The sequence below is a fragment of the Grus americana genome, chromosome 11 (assembly GCF_028858705.1).
Source record: "Grus americana isolate bGruAme1 chromosome 11, bGruAme1.mat, whole genome shotgun sequence".
In the NCBI taxonomy this organism is placed as follows: Eukaryota; Metazoa; Chordata; class Aves; order Gruiformes; family Gruidae; genus Grus; species Grus americana.
This window is the reverse complement of record NC_072862.1, coordinates 352735-371990: the sequence shown is the minus strand read 5'-3', so window position 1 is coordinate 371990 and position 19256 is coordinate 352735. Positions and strand designations below refer to the sequence as shown.

General features: G+C 44.9%; 1 protein-coding gene across 8 annotated transcripts in view; it reads right to left on the bottom strand.

The window, feature by feature from the left end:
* Window positions 1-13265, bottom strand: part of TMCC1 (transmembrane and coiled-coil domain family 1) — a 117015-nt gene extending 103750 nt beyond the window's left edge. For 7 of the 8 annotated variants that reach the window (XM_054838612.1, XM_054838616.1, XM_054838609.1 and 4 more), the window contains exons 1-2: window positions 13139-13265; window positions 9014-9260 (exon numbers count right to left, since the gene is read on the bottom strand). The gene's annotated coding sequence lies outside the window, so the exon portion shown is untranslated. The remainder of the gene's footprint in view (window positions 1-9013; window positions 9261-13138) is intronic. The other variant, XM_054838618.1, reaches the window with a different exon arrangement.
* Window positions 13266-19256: the final 5991 nt, after the last annotated feature.

Below are 19256 nucleotides of genomic sequence, written 5' to 3'. Positions count from 1 at the left end.
TAGCTCTTCAATATCCACCTCCGCATCCAACTGCACAAAGACAGTAGTTAACTCGGTGATTCTGGTATAATGAAATTGGACTTGATGACTTGCTTGCCAATGGGAATCAAGTATTCATACATTTAAAGCCTCAGCCAAAATCAGAATGTTTCCTCCTACATTCATGGCAGAGTCCACATGAAAAAACATCCACAAAATCTTTACCCAAGGCAGCACAAAAAGGGAGCAGATTTGTTTGAAATAAGGCTGAAGTTTACCTACCACTGAGGAGATGCAGGCTTATAACCAGAGCCAAATCAAGACCCATGTCAATGGCTCTTTACAGAACCATTGTGCAACTTGGGTGTCCACCAGAACTCCCAGGTCACTTTCTGCAGACCTGCTTTCCAGCTACTTGGGCCCCCAGCACGTATATACACATACATAGGGTTGCCCATATAGAGTATACCAACTGCTACATGGGGTGACTCCTCCCCAGGTGCAGGACTTTGCATTTCCCTTTGTTGAACTTCATGAGGTTCCTGTCTGGCTATTGCTCAAGCCTATCCAGGTACCTCTGAATGGCACCACAATCGTCTGGTACATCAACTTCTCATCTTCTATTGTCTGCAAATTGCATCTGGCCCCATCATCTAGGCCATTAATGAAGAGGTTAAACAGTACTGGACCCAGTATCAACCCCTGGGGTACTCCACTAGTGACTGGCCTCCACCAGGACTTCATGCTCCTCTGACCACAAGTACAGGCTAGAAACGTTGACAGTGAGGTAGATGGGAAACTGGCTGAACTACTTCTCATCCATCTCAGTGTCCACATATCTAGCTTGTACTTCCTCATTTTGTCCATGAGGATGCTATGGAGGAACGTGTTAAAAGCCTTACTCAAGTGAAAGTAAGTAACGTTCACTGCTCTCCCCTCATCTGCCGTCCAGTCACTTCTTTGTAGAAGGCTATCAGGCTGGTCAGGCATGATTTCCCCTTCCTAAAGCCATGCTGACTACTCCCAATCATCTCCTTGTCCTTAACTCGGAAATGGTTTCCACTATTATTTGCTCTACCACCTTCCCCAAGATGGAGGTAAGCCGACCCATCCACAGTTCTCTGGATCCTCTTTGTTAAAAGATTCCTTCTGGAAGAGAGAGGTGGCACTTGCTTTCTTCCAGTCCTCAGGACCTTCCCTGACCACCTCAGCCTTTCCAAGATAACCAAGTGGCCTGGCAATAACATTAATCAGCTCCCTCAGTGCTCATGGGTACATCCCATCAGGTATCATGGACTTGCTTATGCCCATGAACTTGGTTTTTTTCCTAACCTGGTGTTCCTTCACCAAGGAATCGTATTTCTTGCTCTGGACCTTCCCACTGTCACAGGGATCTTGGATACTTGAAGGCTCATCTTCCCAGTAAAGACCAAGATGAAGAAAGCAAGCAACAGATGCTTTTCAAAAGCTGTAGTTAACTGACCAGGCCAAACAGCTACAGGGTTGGGGGTTTTTTGTAAAACACCCAGCCATTCCACCACTTTAATCGCCCACTCTTAGACAACAATTTCTACTAGACTATCATTTCAGATTTCCTGCTCATATTAGAGATACAGAACGCAACAGTTCACACAAAAGGTTTTAATGAATTTTTTACATGTAACTGATTAATATGCAAGTTTTGTATCTTTAGAGACTTCTCCCACTACTCAAATTCTATTACCAAACCTTTTTAAAATAAAAACCAAAAAAAGACCCCAAAAACCAGTGTCACTACATAGCTATGGCAGCTATGTAATTGAAGAGCTCTTAGAATAGTCTGTCACTAATTCTGACATCTTTGGTCCAGAACCTGCTATACCTGTTCCTCACCTATTATTTACTCAGGCTTTTTGCCATGTCATGGAGATTGAGAAAATTATACCAATAAACACAAATGGGTAGCAAGCTCAAAGGACCTAAAGCTCCAGAGAAAATTCTGCTTGACAGGCCCCAGTGAGGGGCAGAAATTTACTACAGGAGGTGTGGAGAGGCAACATCAGTCGCTGTCTCCCAAAGAGTCTGAACCCATGTTCCTCACCAAGAAAGCTAGCAGTGCTTCTCTTGAACTGCGTATCTTGATGTCTTTCTAATTTTAGAAGTTATCAAAAGTATAGTTTTCACAGCAAATTATCTAGAAGAAATCCATCAGTGGCTTTTCTTGTGGAAAAAATTAATTCCTATTTTATAACTAGAATAATTTAACCCTTTCAAATCCTTATTAGTCTGTCCATTTAGTCATAAAATGCCTAAGGCTTACTTAAGTGAATGCTTATCAAGGTTGAATTGGTGACCATTTGAACATGAAGCCAAAATAAGGTAATGTTTGGTTATGTAGTTGTGGTTCACTTTCAAAGTTTCCCCTTGATTTACATTTTTATTGCAAGCTGCCCATATTCTAGCCTACTCCAAATCACATCAAGTTTTCCCAATCCAAAACTTTAATTTCTGTCTATAGTTCAGTTATCAATTAATTTCTCAGAACTCTCAGAAGATTGGGAGTAACATTTCTTATGTTGTTTCAGCTTTAAATCTCAAGAAGCTTTCCTTCCATCACTTTTTCCAGATGGACTTTAATGCAACATTAATAGTCACAGATATTTGAATACTTTTATAGGTATAAATCTCCCCAGCTGATTAAAAAAGGTAAAACTGAAAAGCAGAAAAAAAAAAAGAAGGTAATGAAGATTCAAACAAATTAGCTCTCATACACCAGAAAATTCCTAAACCCTGAGCTAGGAGGAAGGGAAGAGCCTGCTCACCAGTCTCAATTTTTTTCCAAAGCATGGGCAGCCACAGATTTGGGAGTGTCAGCCTTCCTTTAGATGCCGTGACTTTAAACTATGCTTTCATCACCACCTTTGCCTCCTCCAAGGTCTCTAGAGATGTTAGATTGAAGTTTTGCAGCTAAGTAGTGTGATCTCAGGTTGGTTCTTCCTTAGCAATTGCTATTGTAAGAGAGCCATACCTACACCAGAATTTTAAAGGTGCTGCACTGGTGGCAAACAAACATTTCTCTAGTGACGTCCCCAACAAAAAGAGATGAAAACCAGAGATAATTTGAGCAGCACAGATGCAGCTACATGGCTATTGAAAGGCCACAACAGCAGCTGTCTACAGGAATTCCAACAGATTTTTTTTAAAAGAAATCAGTAACTCCAATTCCAAAACCAAAACAAACAAAAAAAAGACCTTTCATGCATCATAGTAAAAAATGCACACCTTTTTCACACCAATATCGCATCTGGTCACAAGATAAATTAGTAGTCTTTGCTTTTATTGCACAATAGGTTCCCTTCTCCGTTATTTCAGCTTTAAAAGAAGTTGTTTTGAAACTTAAGATCAAACCCACTTAAGATCAAATTTGTTCAGGAAGTCCAAGTTTCAGTAAATACCATTTTTTCACACCAAATTTTTGGTAAGTACCTATCAATTATTCTCCACTGCCACCAAAGGACATGCATAAGTTCAGCTGCAATTTATTATGATCCTTGCTACAGAGCTTTCTACAGATTTCTGTTAGAGTGCTACTTCAGGCATTAAAAATCAGCAGAACCTGATGGTGCATCACGACATGAAGTGCCAAAGGCACAAAGTAGAGAACGTAGTTCCATGAGACAGCCACATCAACTCCAACCAACTACTCCCTTTTCTCTTGTCTAACAGGACAAAACCACATTTCTCAGGATGTAAGACAGTACTGAGTTTCTATGGTGGTCTTTGAAATCAAGTTGCTTTTTTTAGCACTGCTTAACATATAGACATGCATATTACAACCACACTACGAACTGCAGTGTTCTAGATAACTATACAGACTAGCTTAGGTATTGGAACAGTCCAATTATATTACCCACCAACAAGCAGATGAAATTACTCTGCCAGCCCAAGAACGGTGCCATTCAACAATAATCCTGTCTTCTACCATTATCTGCAAGAGCTAGTAAGAAGGTAACATTGAACTAGGAACGTTCAACAAATGATTGCTGGTTGTCTTCTAATGAGGGAACAAGTGAGGCTACAGCTCCTACACCGACCACATACACCTGCTGGACTCTCCCATGAACTAAGAGCAGAAGCTCAGATGCCAGCAGAGCATGGTGGTTCTCAAACCAGAAGCTGCCACCCTAAAGCAACTGAACAAGGTTAGTGACAGTTCTTTTCTTTGAAAAGATAAGCACGTGTTTCAAAAAGTGTCATATAACATGACCACAGAACAGAAAACCCATGCTATTCTAGCACTTCCTTAATAACCTTGCACAGAAAAGGTGGGTCAGCAATAGTGGGTCACTGCCAGTTCCTGGAGTTTGCCAGAACATAGCATTTTTTTTTTTAAAAAGTTAAGTGCCAATTTAAAGGGGTAAAGATCCTTCTTTAAGTTTCACAACTATCAGTGCCTACAGCGATTCTCTGTGCAAGTGTGTTGTTTTATTCTGTGATCAGCAAAGACTGCCTGAGGAGAGAGGCCAAAATTCACTGTTGGTACAGCTTCATACTCGACTCCAGGCAGCCTTCTGCTGATTTACTGCTATCTCCACAAATGCACACACAAAAATAGTGAGAAATGGCAAAAGTCATTGGATTATAGGTGATTTGTCTCCCTTTAGGTGGAAGTTTGCAGTCTGACCTTTTATTTCAGCAAAACCATCTAAAAAAAGCTCGACAGACTTTACTTCCTGGATAAAAAGCATGCTTCATTTAAAGCTTACACTTCTGCAAAATGAATGAAAATATTTCCTTGTATACCTGAACACCCACAGTTGTGAGGTTTTATCACTCACCCATAAGGACAAGTATTAACTCTGTCATCACAATTAAAGATGCTTGTCCATTAACAACCTAGAAGTACCCTACTACCTGGAGTTTCTTTTTAAACTACTTACAGGTGAAGGGTAACTTAGGGCACAGTCAGATGAGCCCAAACTGGCAGCAGCCAACAAGCAAAAAGGTTGTTGCTGCCCTTGCCATCCTCCACTAAAGGTTGCCATCCCCTCTGTTCTGCTAGTTGTCTGCCCAATTCCCTAGCTCTGCTCTTAAAGTAATCTACATTTTACAAAGAAAAACTAGCTTAGGAACCAGAGCAGGGGGAGCCAGGAAAACACTTAGAACAATTTCTTAACTTATTTTAGCAGCAACCAAAAAACCTATCTGACTGTTCTCTAAACAGGAATTCGTTGGCTTTGCTGTTTACGTTAATATTTGAAGGCTTCCTTGGCCAAGCTTACGAGAGAATACACACAGCACACTCAGAGAAGAGTAGAGGGAGCCTGTTTTCAGCAGAGGAGGACTGAAGTCAGTAGTTATTGGAATGACCACAAAAATGGATCAATTCCCAGCAAGTGACAGATGTCAAAACAAAATAACTCTCAATTGGCATGTTTCTTTAGGAAGCCAGAGGATTTCACAAAGTTTAGTAGTTAGAACTGGCATCTTTTGGGCACTGGGGTTAAATCCAAGCTGATCCTAAAAACTACTGGATGTCTTCAAGTGAGTCTGGGAGAGTCACCTGTGACATACAAATTTTGGTTTTGTTTTTTTAAAAAATATGTTTTCTTAGACTCTCTCAACTAGAGCAGACTTTTAAAAAAGAGATGAAAACTTGAGACACTCATCAAGGAGTTAAACCAACACTAAACCAAAAACCACTCTGGATTTTTTTTTCCTTCTCCCACAAACTGGAATTGTACCTGAAGCATTTAAAAGACTGGTAAACCAGAACCAAAGCTTACTCTTTCAGCACAACAAACCAGCTGAAAACCAGCTCCCATAGCAAAAGCGTGACCAGCGGGGAACCTGCTCTGCAGACCCACAGCAGCAGCTGTTACAGCCTCCCCATCCCACCACACATGACAAGCCCTCACTCCTCTACCCTAGCACGCTGTGCAGACCAAGCACTCAAACTGCTCACAGGTATTCAACGCAAACTAACCAAGCTCCTCCCTTTAAGAAAAGGCTCACATATCCAGTTCATGCTGCTTTTCAGCAAATAATTTTATGTTAATCAACAGCCACCGAGCCACATCAACCCGCACTTTCCCCTAGCATTGAGAGAGGCATACCCCACTTTTGAGACCTACTTCTGGAGGAGTATGAGGAGACAGATGTGCAGGGGTTTTGCAGCAAGCTGCACCTCCCACACCACAGCACTGGCACAGGCAGGTTCAGCTGGGACCACATCTCACCCCGGCTTTAAGGAGCTGAAAACAAACAGTGGTGCAACACTAACAGCACCCCAGCTCCAACAGGAATGCTGAAGACCGGAGCTAGAGGTTATCCCAACTGAAAGCTAACATGGCGAAGCATCACAGCACCACACGCAGGGAAGGGACGGGTTTCCAACAACACTGTCACCTTACTAGTTAGTCAACCACTACTGGCCTGAATCAGGTAAGTTCAGTTATAACAGATCCTTACCAAAAGTCACTTTTTTTTTTTTCATTTCTCCAATTTTAACCATTATTCAGCCTCAGACTCACAGTAACACACACACTCACTGCTCCTTACAGACAAGTGGTATTACACCCACTACGAGCCACTAAAGCATATGATGCTTGTTCAGTGCTCTCCCACAGGCAGTGATTTACAAACATTGAGCCTCTATGGGTGCAGTACTTCTATCGATCCCAGAAAAGGCTACAGTCTTTTTGCTCCAAACTAGTATACCTGGAGATCTCGAAAAACACATTTATTTGCTAACAGGATAATCACCATGGCAACTACCTTCCAGGAAAATAACAGCCAAGGACTCCAGGACAAAGACAGACCACCAAGGATATTGTTAAGGGAGATCAACCAGCTCACACAAATCTGAAAAATACTGAAATCTGCCAAATTCATCTCTGAAGAAACTGTAAGCAGGCGTCTGCAAACTTTTCACATAACCCATCACACAAGTTGAATTAACGGCACTACCATCCATCTCAACACATCAGTGCCCTTTAATGTCTTTGAAACTTTACAGATACCTTACAGAGCAGTTTCAGGGCAACATCTCCAACGTACACAATTTCGCCTTTCAGACCATTTCTTTATATTGAAAGAAAACTTTATCTTATACTCAAATTCTTTGCCACTCCACACATTAGTATTCACTTTTAGTCACATGAGATTGAATAACAAAACTGCAGTTACTGCAAACAACACTTAAATTTTTTTCATGAAACAATGTTTTACAAAGGTAGATCAACCTCATCTTACAAATAAGGAAAGAAAAATTAATACCTTGCATAGGGATGTACAGTCAGGGACACATGGAGTCTAGATATTGTTACAGGTTTTCAGAGCTACTGCAGGAATTGTTCAATTTTCACAGAACAGCAGCTTTTTAGGGAAATGCGCACCAATTTTAATTGATGGAATTAGAGAGACCATAACTTACATAAAACTAAAAAGAGGCACTTAGTTGGGTTACAGAATCCAAGTCCCTGGTACACTATCCAAAACGCGCACTAAGGTCATAATGGGCAGCTCAGCAAGCCATTCCACTCCTGAAGCTCTAGCGTGTTTCTCCAGTTTTCATGAAAGCAGCTCACAGGAAACAAAAACACTTTTCCACCCCATGCTATTTTAGTGTACTACCACAGCCAAATAACAATGCCCAGGTTAGACTGAGGAACATGTTTAAAGTTTGCTGCGCTAAGTTCTGCCCACTCAGAGAAGTTTACCAAGCTATCACCCCTTGATCCTAGCTCTGCTTGTAGGGGAATGTCAGAGGAACAATTGCAGTACAAATAAGGATCCCCTTCTCAACCAGAGCACTTCACTGCCAATTACAGCTTACACTAGCATTGCAGACACAGTCCATTTTGCCTTCCTGTTATAGGAACAACATCATCAGGCTGTTAAGCCAGACAGGTAGGCAGGTTAAATCTGTGTCCCTCCAGTATCATCTCAGCCTGAATCACTGGAGCTCATGAATAAAAAAACCTCTTAAGAAAAGTGTGTCTGCTAAACACATACAGCAATGCAGCATGCTGAATGATTCAGTCAGGTATCTACTTTCAGCACATTAGTTTTCCTTAAAAAAAACCAAACTAATGAATTATGTCTCTTCTGGAAGACTGAGATGTGTTTGCCTACCTTTCACTGTAACCCACAAATAATTGATAAGACTGCCACTGCCCTGGAGTGTTAGCATGAACACCTACATCACAGAAAAGATAACCATGTCCAAGTAGTTTATGAAAGGAGAGTCAACAGATGTTATCAGTGCACACTGGCCTCTTCTAAGCCCGTACAGAGGAAGTTAGCCGACTTCCTCATTCCAGGTTCAGAATTCAGTATGAAAGTACAGCTCAAAGCCTTAAGGTAAAATACAGCTGTGCAAGCTGGTGAATTTCTGCGCTTCTTAAACAGCTAAGGTTCTCCATCTTCTGTTACCTGGGTGGGACAAAGCTCCACAGTCACAAAGCAAAGCCCACCCAGCTCTGCTAGTCTTGTACATTAGACAGATTGCCCTATGAGTCTGCTGCTTTCAGTGAGCAAAAAGACCACTGCACTATGACCTGTGCAGAGGAAGGCAAGCAAGCCCTATTTCTTTTCTAGCCTTCGTTGAAGATGCTTTCCAGTTCAAGGCAGGTGTCTTCTAACTTCATCTGAATACTTTATCTAGCCAGAGAAACCACCATTGCCTCCCAGGTGCGTTTCAATGACTAAATGTCTGTCAAATGCTTGGAAGAAGAAAGTCTCTACAGAGCTTGGTGGCATTTAAAAACTGAATGGGTGAACAGTGAAGGCTCAGGTCAAACACAAGCTCTTCTGAAAGGAAGCTTTTAAATATTCCCACAGCAGGTTCAAACAAGGTCACCCTCCATACAATGCCAGCTAGATATTGTGGTGCTCATACAGTCTCACTGTGCATATGTATATTCCATTGCTAAAACCACGAATAATGGTGCAGATCAATCTGAATCTAGAAAATGTATGCCTAGAGTTCTCTTCGTCCTATAACCAGATGGCCTTCTCTTCCCATGTGTTATGTCATAGTAGGCATACATACCTCAAAATTGCTCAGGCTAGCTCGTCTCTTTGCATAGATATGCTCACAGTTGTAATCCAAATGTCTTCAACAGAGGTCTAATTTTAAAAATACTTAGAAGTATAAATTCCACAGGAAACAGGAAAGTCAGGGGAGGGAAGGAGATACGATTTATCAGCTTCTACATTTGCAGACATCTGCAGTCAGTAGCATAGGTCACTTTCAGAGTAAATCTCGGCAACAAAGCTTCTGTGTAGAGGAGAAAGACCTGCCAAAATTAACAAGCATAGTAAGAAACACCATTAACATCTGATAAGCAACAAAACAGTACCACAGATTGAGCCTCCCTCAGAGAAAAGAATTAACTCTTATTTGAAATATTGGGTTTCTGCTAGCTTTGACGTATTTAAAATCAGAAGCAGCTTCTGAAGTTACCTCATATTCTGAATACTTTAACCTAATAAATTATCTCAAGGAAGAAAATTCTCTAAGCATTCAGATAATATTTGATCATAACAAGCATGCAACACAATGCCACATCACAGAGTGTCTTGTTTCAGACAAAACTTCCCAGCTCATTAGACACCTTGATGTTCACTGCGTATTTTCAAACAGGAATGCTTGTGTGACCAGTGTCAGACTAAAGAACAAAGCTGCTGTTCAAAACAAGGGCCAACACAGAGCATGAGAGAAGTCCAACACAGCATGGATATAAGGTACATACTAAGGGAGTTCCTGCATGGCATAAACATTTAGGAGTGTTGGCATACTTCTGAACTTACCTAATTTGGATTTAAGTTAAGAAAACAAACTCTTTGGGGCAGAGACCTTCTATTCCGTGTGTGCGTTTCACATAGTATGGCAGATCTAAGTTCTAAATCAAAGCTGTTCAATGTCATTATAATACAAATTTCTGTACTTTTGGTACAACAGTAGGATTCTTCTTTACAAATAAAAAAGGTCAGCTAGTTTTGCATTATCATAAAATGCTTCTGAAAGGGTAAAGAAATTTCATTTTGCAACAAAATAAAAAGACATTTAACTTCATACAATCACTTGTTTTTGTCATCTTTCCTTTTCCTTCTGTGACCATTTTCGCATGCTTGTCCAGAGGAACAATTTTAAAAATTTGGAGCTTATAGTCAAGCTTATAGAACCAACTCACTGTGCTGTGACAACATCCAGCGTCTCGACTGTTTAAGGGTTTTAAGAATTTTAATTTAAGTATTTAAATCATAGCAGGCTACTCACTTTCTAGCAGCGTCCACAAATCATGTCTAGCCTGCCACCTTCACGTTGCATTTAATTCATGCATCTTCACTTTTTCCAAAGATGCCAATTTATCCACTATTGAACATTGTGCTGAATTCACAGAACCACAGACCAGTTGAGGTTGGAAGGGACATCTGGAGGGCATCTGGTCCAATGCCCGCTCAAATAGGGCCACCTAGCACTGGCTGCTCACAAACCACTTTAGCAAGCCTCAGTGTTAATACTGAAATACCACCCTCTCTCTCATCCTAGAGAGTTAACATGAGTCCCCTATTAGTTCTAAAGAAACTCGTATCTTCATCAAGAGGGTACAATCTTCTCTAAGTATCACTTCATCAAGCAGTATCCAAGCACACTGCAGTAAGCAGCTATCACAATGCCTTAGAGGACAGACATAAGGGAGAACCACTAGCCATATTTTAGGGGTGAGGAGACTTCAGGCCCATCAAGGGGAAGGCACTCAGCCAGCTCACCGGAGCAGTAGCTTCAACTCAGTGATCCCGGTTACCAAAGCCCAGCTTTCATTAGAAGATGACAGCTATGGAACCAGCTGAGGAGAACACACCACATCAGGAAAAGCAAGTGGAGAGAGAAGACTCCTCCCCCAGTCCTCTCAGCAAAACTTCCTAGAAACCCAGCCCAAGATATTATCATGCCAATTATTTTTTAATGGTTCAACAACAATTATCTGAAAGGCCAGATGAGAAACTCATACAAGGTTTGCTTAACTCCAGTGCAAGCCACAGGAGTCTACTCAATACAAATGCCACCAGTTACAGACATGCACCAGACCATTTACTGGACCAGAATAGGAGCTGACTTGCTAGATATAAACCCTTTCCTAAAGAAAGTATCTTTTTAAACACACAGAAAAAAACCCCAACTGTAGCCTTTCAATGATTTATATTTTGTATCTGAATTAGATGCAGCTTTTAATTATTGAAACTTTAGCTATGATTAAATAAGACTGAGAGCGCCCAAACCATGCCAGAGATGATCTTAAAAAACAAAACCCAGCAACTTTTGTGTGGTACATGGCAAGGGAAAACCCCAAACTTTTTAACGGCAAAAACCTTTTTTTAAAATGGTATGAAAGTCTGAAGTCCTGATTTATTTCTGACACAAAATCTACACAAAGTAGATTTTCCTCCATCTTCAATTTGCTTCCATATTTTGAATGACTTCCAGATCAGCTGAGTGGGCTTATCAGGCAGCTGGACACAGTGGATACAAAGCTCCAATAAACTTGTCCATTTGGCACAGGAACCCTGTGAGGCCATGGAGGTCACTAAGCAGTGCAAGTCCTGCAAACTGGGTGCCCCACTGTCCCCAGACAGGAAAGAGGAGAGAGTCCCCCAGCACCAAGAGGGGAGCAATCCTCCCAGCTAGTACACCTGGCTTTCCTCGCCTCCGGACAGTTACCGATGGAAGAAGAATCTACCCCGAGAGGAGCATCATCCTCTTGAGTAAGCACGAAGCTAACCGCAACGTGTTAATCCTCCTTAAGACGGGACCAGCCGCAAGGACAGCGCCACTCGCTCCCCAGAGTCAGGAGGACCCTCTTGCACTGGCTCAGGTTCGGGGCACTACTACTTCAACAGCCACACTTATAGCCCAGAGGTGTGTTACTAACAGCTTTCACCTTGCAGAAACATCTGATGTTAAGGTTTGCAGCCAATGGACACCGTTTTTAATGCAGTGGTAGTTACGTTACTCTCCTCCTCTACACTCCCACTCAGATCTTTATACCTTCAGTTCAAACCTTTACACCTTCTGCCCACCAAGAAACCTCCTTAAGTTTCCTCGCTGATCAAATCTTGCAGTGAAAGCAATACCTCAAGCCACTACTCGTACTTTGTTGGCCACGGTATTTGTTACTAATGCACACTGGGTATTTCTGGTACCATCGATGACAGTAGCTGTACACACAGGTTAAGCTGACAACAGTTTCAGTTCTAAGCCTCACGACTTTTGGTACTCATAAAGCTCAGAAGCCACGGCTTTACATCGTTAGTCCTCTGCCTTAAAGGCCTCTCTCTGAAAACCCGTTTTTAAAATGGCAAAATTTGAGCTCACTTACAGGTCAGCAAAATGAAATAATTAGTATCTTAATTTTCTCATAAAAGACAGCTAAAACAGTGAGGAATAGGTGAAGAATACACCCAAACTTTAGCTGTCTTAAAAATTAGTAACGCCAGACTCCTCCAAAACAAAGAACCCACGCACCGGCAGCGCCTTTGCAGGCATTTCTGCACGCACGGACCGGGCCCCACGGCCTCCCGGGAGGGGCCGGGCGGCTGCGAGGGCTTCACGCCTTCCACCGGGTCAGCCAGCGCCGCCGCGCACCGCGCAGCTCGGCGGCAGCCGCCAGCCCCGGCGCTGGCGAGGAGGAGGCGGCGCTCCCGCCCGCCGGGCCGCCCCTCCGCCCGCGCCGCGGGAAGCGGCCGCCCCCGCTGGGGTGCACCTGCGCCCCCGGCCCGCCGCGCCGCCCCCTCCCTCGCCAGTGCCGCCGGCAACGAGGCCCGCGAGCCCCGACAAGCCGGAATAGGGTGACCGGGGCGGGCGGCCCCGAGGCGGCTGGGCCGCGGCCCCCTCCCGGGCGGGTCCGAACCGGCCACAGAGAGACGGGGCGGGGGCGGGGCGGGAACGCGCGGCCGAACAACAGGTCTGGAAGCGGGGTGAGGCCGCCCGCGACGGGCGCAGCCGGGGCCGCCGCACCCGGCCCAGCCTGCGGGGGGAGTGGGGGCCTCGGCCCGCGGGGGTCCCCTCAGCCCACGTGCCGCGGGGCCGGGGAGGGGGAAGGGGCGCCCTCAGCCTGCACCGGGGCCGGTGTCCGCGCTGTGGGCAGCCGGGGCGGCCCGCGGGGTCACTCACCGGCTGAGCGGAGGCGCCCCGAATGCGTCGCCGGCGGCTGCTCCATCCCCGCGCGCGGCACCGAACCGCTCGCCCCGGCCGCGCGCGACGTCAGCGCGCAGCCTCGAGGGGCGGGGCGGGACGGGACGCGCACGGTGACGTCAGCCGGTGGGGCCGGGGCGAGACGAGAGGTCACGCCCACTCCCGACACCTCCCTGCGCCTCGGCGCCACGCCCCCAGCGGTGCTCCGCCCCCCCGGGCGGTAGGTGCTGGCGGTCACGTGCGCGCCGGGGCGTTGGCCTGTGGGCGCCTCCCGCTCCCGTTCCGCTCCCGTGGCCCAGTTCCGCTACTGCAGGCGGGGTCCGTCCTGCCGGCCCCGGCGCTCTGGGCTCTGCCCGGCCCCGAGTCCCGCCGCCCTGGCCCTGCTGGCTCTGGGCTCGGCCGGGCCCGGCCCGCCTGCGGCCTGCAGGGAGGCGCCCCTTAGCGAGCAGGCCGCGGCCCGCGTTCTGCCACGGCAGCCCCGTGTCACCCGCTCATCCAGTCCTTCCCGGGGAAACGCCGAGGTTACTTTTGTGTCCCGTAGCAGGAGCTGGGAGCCCCGCGGGGAAGCCCCGGCAGCGGGAGTCCCCTGCGCCGGGCACGGCTTCCGGGAAGGCTTCGGGGCCCACGGGGAGCCTGCCGGGGCCAGCCGCTCCACCGGAGCGCGCACACGTGCTGGCGGGCCGCAGAGCAGTGCCCGCGATCCTGCGTTAATGGCCGCCGCGGTGCAAGTAAACAGCTCTACAGCTTGTAATTTCTAAGCATCTTTCCAGCATCCAGAACTTCACCCCCCACCTCTCCTAGCGCCTTTTTGAAATGTTTTTACTCTGCTCTTTAGTTCCTTCTCCCATGTATGCAACTTACCCCTGAGCCCTTCAGGCCCTGTTTTTGTAGCCGTTGCCAGAGAGAGGCCTCATACAGAACAGCTTTGCCATGCCTGAGCTCCGCTGTGCGGCTGTTTCCCTTGAGCGGCAACTTCTGTTGCCCCAGATGCCTGTACAGGTGTTCCATTGCTCCTTCAGTCCTGACAAAATGGCTGTATGAACTCCCATTTGAGGTCTGTGATGGGTGGCAGTCACTGAGGTTCTCTTATGTGTAAGCTATGCTGTAGGAAGGATTCATAGATGGTACCGGGTTGCAAATTGGTTTGTGACCTCTAGTTTGCCATATGGAATAGTGCTTAGGGTTGTGATGGCCATACAGAAACTTCTAGAATAGTCAAACTGTATTGTATGTATTTCAGAAGGGCTCCTTGATCAGCTGCTTCTGGTTTTTCACCATCATTTTCATGTAACAATGAATTACATGAAGTGCTTTGAGAAGACGCCAAAGACCAGGATCTCAAAGACACTGCTTCAGTTGACCTGCCCATCTCTCTTCATCTGAACAGCAGCGTTATCTAGGGTGATTGTGCTTGTGTATTTTTAGAGGGCTACACCCTTTCTGGAAGCTGATTCAATGAAAAAAATTGCCTTGATCCGTATTTGTCTGATGCAATTAATGTATTTAGCCACAATAAAGTTGGAATTTATACAACTTGACTTTTATTTCAAACCAGTGCTCATTACTTCTTACGTTTCTTCACATAAAGCTCAAGAATTAATGAACACCACCCAATATCTTTCCTACTCAAATCCCTTCCTGACTGCCCCCAGCTATCTTTCCTCTTCTCCCCCCATCCCTCCCCCAGGTCACACGCTAGTGTGTCCTGAAACTAGAGCAGAGCCTGGCTATGACACGTTGGGGCGTACAGGGAAGGCAAGAGCTGCATGCTGAATTCAAGCGCTGCCACTTGAAGTTACAGTCACAGGGTGTACAGAGGGGACATGGATCCTGACGTGCCAAGAAAACCTAAAGGCAGGAAATAAGAGATGGTGAATCTTTGCCACCACTGACGGAGCTCCGCTGAGGAGTGTGATGGATGTATCATCTGTCAAGGGCCTCTCCCTCCTTACTGCCTTCCTTCGCTGGTGCTTCAGTAGTCAAAAAAGCCTTATGCCTTTTCATAAACAATTGGTCACCTAAGGTCTGGCTGGACCTTGCACGATTTGCAGGATCTAAGAAGCGAGGACAGTTTATTTAAAGCTGATGGGAACTTTGTTGCTTCCCCTATCTCCTAAAAAAAAACATTTTACAGAACTAGTAAGAGATCTTCTAAAATCTCTCTTTAAACCATTTTTCACCTCTTCCTTTCAAAGCTGAATAACCAAGCACTGAGATCTTGTGCCAGCACACGAGACCAGAAAGTGAGACTGGCCAAAAGCGGCAAGTGAACCTGACCAGCTGAATTTCATTGGCTAACTGCAGAGCATATACGATGTAAACAAACAACATACATGGCAGCATTTATATTAAAAATATTTATTAATTCAAATTTTTTCTAATTTATTAATAACAAATGACCAAGTGAGTAACAAATTGCTAGTGTTAGATCTCCAGTTGACATTAAATTTGGCTTTAAACACGTAAGTCTAATAACTACAACATGATTAAGAATATCAGCTTCAAAAGTTCACAGGAAATCTGTGGGTTTAGACAATACACAGAAGTGATGAACCAGGTAGCCAAGGAAGTAATTAGAGTACAATTATCCCTCTCTGCAGGTACTGGGTATTGATGTTTTGGCTTATTAATTATATTCCTTCTTTATATACTTTCTAATAGGACTTTCTGTAATGTATTTCTAAATATTTGATCTTGTACTGTGTAATTAATTTTCAAAAAATATTTTATATTCACTAATTCAAAGAGGGGAACATTGCATATCTACAAATAGATATTCAGGGAATGGCTTTTATATCATAGCTTTGTAGCATTTTCTCTGTTTTTGCAGAACAACTGAAGCCAAAGGAGCTCAGTATCTTTGGAAGCCAGACAGCACAATGTTTTTGTGCATGCACAATCCAGATCTGAAGACCTACATGCATCTATGGACAGGAGCCAACACTTATTACAGAAACTTCTGTTTTGGACACTTCTCTGAGCTATCACTGTAACAGAAGTCTAGAGTTTCAGGTGATCAATGTGCCAATTTAAAACCAGTTCGCTCCTCACACAGGAGAAAACATTTTGGGCCTCACTGGTCTCTGTCCAACACAGTGGCTTGTGCCAGTGCCAAGTGAATGCAAAATAAGCACGGCAGTTATTTTTCTGAGCTGGTGGCATTCAGCACAGCTCTTAATGCTCATTTACACAGAAAAGTCCTGCGTCAGACTGTGGGTCTAAACAGAACGTAGGAGCATGAAAGCCGGGCTAAAACACCGATGCAAATAGCTTGCATGGGGCTGAAACTGAGGAGGGTCTCTTTGTGCTTCTATTAATTGATTTTGATTCCTGCAGGGGGAAAAAAAACCCAAAAGCTTGTGAACCGTTTAGATTTACCTTTCTATGCCTTCCTCAAAACATTACTTGTACTACCCTGGCCAGCTCATATGATGCCACCCTTGGTTTGTCAGACAGGCCCTTCAGTAAGATGAGAGTCCCCAGCCTTGTAGATATGAACCATTGTGCCGCCAGATTTTTTTTTTTTTTTTGGTCCTGTCCCTGTATAATTTTTGCTCTTTCAATAGGGAGTTGCTGGGAAGAAACCAAGTAGCAGACTGAAGACGGACATGAAATAACCAGGTGAATTGAATGTAATGGACTGATAAATTACATTCAGATTAAAGCTTAGTTCTTTAATCTCCAGTCACTGTAGAAACTAACCCTGCCTGACGGCTGGGATACCATTTCAGAAGCACCAGCAGACATCAGCTATACTGCCAGAAATTGTGAATAAAGGACACGAGCTACTCTGGGAGTTTGTTACAGAGAGAAACACAAGCTCAGGAGGGCAGTTCTGGTTAGAATGGTGAAAAATCTTTGCTAATCTGACCTGGAAAAATTGTACCTTTTAATTCAGCATCAGCTCTCAGAGACGCCTTATAGCAACAACCATGATTCTGTTTTGTGACTGCCGTCCTCCTGAAATCTGATTCCCTTTATATTTACAATGCAATTTCATTCCTTCTTGCATAACTTCAGAAGACATGGCTACATTACAGATGTCCTCCAATATCCATGTGATATAGTTCAGTTTGCAGTGCTGTCACAATGAGGGAATTATTACTTTGACATGTACCAACAGATGTCTGGGGAAAGGGTTTGGAATGATATTGGGCAAAGAGAGGAGAAAAAATGATTTTTTTAATGGGTCACAAACAATTTCCAATACTTTGCAAGGGGTTACTTTACAGGGTTTGGATGCCAGACAGTTCAATGTAGGCTGAGCACGGGCCTTTTTGGCCACCACTTGCAGTGAACCTTCTGGCTTCAGTGTTATACAAGGAAGTTTTCAAGTTGTTTAACTCCCAGATTTGTAGAGTGACTGACTGCAGCATCTTGGACCACATCCCTTGCAGTATGGGTGAGCTCAGTAGAGTATGCCCCATGTAGTCTGCTGCCATCTGTCCTTGCAGCCTCCAGTGACTCACAGACAAGTTGGCCCAGGGCCCTGAGAAGATCCTGGTTCACATGCCCCATGGGTGATGGGAGTTGTAAGACAGCTGCCCTTCGGCTGCCTAAGCCTTGTGCGGGTGCACCCAAGCTCCCAGCATCTTCCTTCTGGCAGTGTGCGCTCGTGGGCCAGGTGCCGGAGCTTCTCTTCCTATACAGTTCCTATAGTCACTAGTCAGTGGGAATAGGTAAATGTTAGCCACACCACCTCCTTGGGTGCTACAGAGTACAAAAGCTCGTGTGCTTTAATCAGTCCATTGAAGGGCCACCCTGCTCGCACAGAGATGGCTAATAGGAAATTTTGTTTAGGTAAAAATAATTTTTTCTTCTATTACGGGTAAAAGAAATTTCTTACGATAAGGGTGGTGACACACTGGACTGTAAGATCTGAACTGTGCCGGAGGTTGCAAATGGAAAGAGGCACTCAAGGACACAGACTGTAAGTCTAGGCTGCTCTCTTGGTTAAGGCTTTCCAAGGAGACCCTGAAGAAAAAGCTGCCCCATCAGCTGGAGGATGATAAAAGTCCAGTGAGATGGCCCTGGGAGAAACACTGCAACTGATATGATGACAGATGGGGCTGGGCTAAGAGGTTTCTTCCCACGGGGTTTGACGATACACTACACTACTCTTCTCTACCACTGCTATTCTGTCATAGTGCAATCATCCCAAAATTTTTACTTTGCTGACACCACAATATCTGAGTTCCTTTTTCTCCCTCTTTTCCTCCTTATTCCCTTGTTTGGTAGCTGCCATTGAAAAACACTGAAAAAACAGGTAGGTATCTTAAGAAAATAAATTACCTCCTAATGACTTCAGCAGCTTCTCTTTCACAGCCAGACTACTCTGGGCTATGGTCTTGTCTTGGGTTTGCTAGGAAATGGAGATGTCTAGGAAAATAGATGCTGGATGACTGAGCATCTGACACTTCCCTGTGAGTCAAGTCAGACTCGGTGCCTTGTCCAAATGGCAGGAGGAAGCACTTACAGCTTGAATTCCTGTCTTTCACATGAGAAAGAAAACCAAAGTCTCTGTTGCTTACAGGTAAGAAAGAGGCCCTGAAAATTAGCAAGTATGTTCTTTTTCTCCAACTTACTTACTATTATTTCAGTTGGACTTTTTGTCCTGGATTCAGCAATCTTTAGATATTTCTTTTCTGCTGTTAGACAGGTGACTGGTGACACACCAGTGTCTGTGCTCTAGGGGCTCATATGGCGATTGGTATCTACAGTTGCATGGGCACAAACCTCTTTTACACATGCAGGGAATGTAGTTTCATGCATAGTTGCCAGCCATCTCCTGGGTGCATCAAAAGCAGCATGACCAGCAGGTCGAGGGAGGTGATTCTCCCCCTCTGCTCTGCCCTCATGAGACCCCTCCCCTGCAGTACTGCATCCAGCTCTGGGGTCCCCAGTACAAGACAGACATGGACCTGTTGGAGTGAGTCCAGAGGAGGCCACAGAAATGATCAGAGGGCTGGAGCACAGGCTGCGAGAGTTGGGGTTGTTCAGCCTGGAGAAGAGAAGGCTCCACGGAGACTTATTGCAGCCTTTCAATATATAAAGGGGGCTTATAAGAAAAGATAGGGAGAGACTTTTTACCAGGGCC